Here is a 2789-nt window from a genome sequence, read left to right on the forward strand (position 1 = left end):
TTGCCATCACCTACTACCCTCTGTCTTCTTCCATCCAGCCAATTCCTAATCCAAACCTCCAACTCACCCTCAGTGCCATACCTCCGTATTTTCTGCAGTTGTCTACCATGGGGAACCTTATCAAACGCCTTACTAAAATCCATATACACCACATCTACCGCTTTACCCTCGTCTACCTCCTTAGTCACCTTCTCAAAGAATTCAATAAGGTTTGTGAGGCACGACCTGCCCTTCACAAAACCATGCTGACTATCCTTGATCACATTATTCCTATCCAGATGTTCATAAATCCTATCCCTTACAATTCTCTAAGACTTTGCCCACAACAGAAGTGAGACTCACCGGCCTATAGTTACTAGGGTTATCCCTACTCCCCTTCTTGAACAAGGGAACCACAGTTGCTATCCTCTGTGCAATGTTGTAGAAAGATAGTGACCCAGACTAAAAGATTTAGAATGGAATCCCACTGGTGTTTTGAGGAACTGTTGGGAAACCTCTTGCTGCACACTTTGTTCCCAAGTGATTGCTGCACCTGCAAACTAACTATGTTCCATAAATTGAGAGACGAGCCTTTCTCTGCCATTATTTCCCTGAAGAATGTTGTTCTGTTCTTCCTGCCAAAGTGGAAGAGCTCATTTTGTCATCAAGTTCTACCAAAAGTTGTTGCTGACTTGACATTACATCCCTTCATTCACAGGAGGCCCAGCAGTGGTTCTGGAGTCAAAAGCAGCAAGAATAGAAGACTTCCTGAGGGAGAGGAGAATTTTAATAAAAACTTTGACAGCAGTTACATGGTAACTATTTAAACAGCTTTTTATTCTACGTTTCTGGAATTCAAATTTCAGCACCTGCTGTGGAGAGATTTGAACCAAATCCCAGGAACACTAGCCTGGAATTCTGGATTGCTAGTCCAGGCACACCACCCATCCTTTCTCTCTTCACGCCTTTTACCTATCTGCAATCAAATTTAGCTATTGGAAATTGACATGAATGAAGGAACCATAAAAAGAGATCTAATGAATAGAATCCCAGCATTACTTTCCCGGTTTGGATGACCCATTCATGGCTTCTGTTTTACATTACCAACAGAATCCTTTCTTCATGTTACACCCCTGCACTGCAAAGTTCTTTTGTAATCTGGGGCACTTTCAAGAAAACGGCCATCTGCCAATTCTCCTTTATTCACATGGTTCATTACATTCTTGAAGGCCATTTAAACACCATTTGTCTTCCACAAAACAAGGAACTCACTTGGACCAAACATGGGCGTACAGTCATCCTGAGCAGAGGGAGAGCAAACCTCAGCACTGCGGTGCAAGTAAACCTAGAAAGAAGGAGAGATGTTAGGAGAGCTTCCCATAGATCAATAGCCCAGTTTGTAGCACACAGACAGCAAGAGGATTTCATGAACTTGGCTTCATTCCTTCCATTTGGTTACCTGTCCAGAGAGGGGCTGCTCAGGTAAGATAGCTGGGAATGTGATAGGAAGATGAAGGTGGGGTTGAAGGTGATAGGTCTGAACGGAGGCAGGAAGATAGACAGGTAGGACAGTTCAAGAGGGCAGTGTGGAGTTAGAAATTTGGATCTGGGATAAGGTGGCGGGAGATCAAACAAGAAAGCTGCTGAAATCCACATTGATCTCGTGTGGTGAATTGTCCATGCTAATTGCCCATAGTGTTCAGGGCTGTGTAGGTTAGGTGCATTAGTTAGGGGTAAATGTAGAGTAATAGGATAGGGCAATGTGTCTGGCTGGGTTACTCTTTGGAAGGTTTGTGTGGACTTGTTGGGCTTAAGGGCCTGTTTCCATGCTGTAGTGATTCTATGATTCATGTTATGTGGCTGTATGGAGTCCAATGCATCACTATGTGGTCCCCATTTCCAACTCCATTTTGTAATCTGTTCATCCTACACTCTTTGCAGTTTAGGTTTATAAACGTAGGAATTTATGCAGTGCCTCAGGCCTGGAGATATACAGCATAAAAACAGACCCTTCAGTCCGACTCATCCATGACAACCAGATATTCCAATTTAATCCCATTTGGCCCATTACCCTCCAAACCTACCTATTTATGTACCCATCCAGATAACTTTTAAATGTCATTTGTACCAACCTCCACTACTTCCTCTGGCAGGTCATTTCCATACATTCAGAGGGTGGTGTACATAACTCGTCAAATTGCAGTGGCTATAAAAACAAAGTTAAAAATCACACAACACCAGGTTATAGTTCAACAGGTTTAATTGGAAGCACACTAGCTTTCGGAGCGACGCTCCTTCATCAGGTGATTGTGGACAATCCGAAAGCTAGTGTCGCTCCGAAAGCTAGTGTGCTTCCAATTAAACCTGTTGGACTATAACCTGGTGTTGTGTGATTTTTAACTTTGTACACCCCAGTCCAACACCACCATCTCCGAATCATGGCTATAAAAACAGGCAACCTACCCGGGTTAAGTTACTTCCTCAATAGACAATTCATAGGACGGACTAGAAGAGGACATTTCTAGGGAAGTTTCTCTACCCATTCTTTGTTCTACAATAGGGACAGCAACAAATCTTAAACTTTTTGTCCACCATCTCAGGCAACTCCAGCAGGACACCAAGCAAGTCTTTCCCCTCCCTCACCCCGTCCGCATTTCACAGGGATTGTTCCGTCTGGGACACCCGAGTCTATTCCACAGCCACCAACGCCACTGCCCACATTGAACTGCAGAAAGTACGGCACCTGCCCCCTCTCCTCCCTGCTCACCATTCAAGGACCTAAACAGTCTTTCCAGGTGAAGCTGCACTTC

At 44.1% G+C, this 2789-nt stretch overlaps 1 long non-coding RNA gene across 1 annotated transcript in view; it reads right to left on the reverse strand.

Annotated features, from left to right (window-relative positions):
- The window catches only part of LOC122544436, a 3850-nt gene extending 2546 nt beyond the window's left edge, over nucleotides 1-1304 (reverse strand). Inside the window, exon 1 of the long non-coding RNA XR_006310340.1 lies at nucleotides 1252-1304. This is a non-coding gene — a long non-coding RNA (uncharacterized LOC122544436). The remainder of the gene's footprint in view (nucleotides 1-1251) is intronic.
- Between the last annotated feature and the right edge of the window lie 1485 nt (nucleotides 1305-2789).

Source organism: Chiloscyllium plagiosum, chromosome 48 (genome assembly GCF_004010195.1).
Source record: "Chiloscyllium plagiosum isolate BGI_BamShark_2017 chromosome 48, ASM401019v2, whole genome shotgun sequence".
NCBI classification, from domain to species: domain Eukaryota; kingdom Metazoa; phylum Chordata; class Chondrichthyes; order Orectolobiformes; family Hemiscylliidae; genus Chiloscyllium; species Chiloscyllium plagiosum.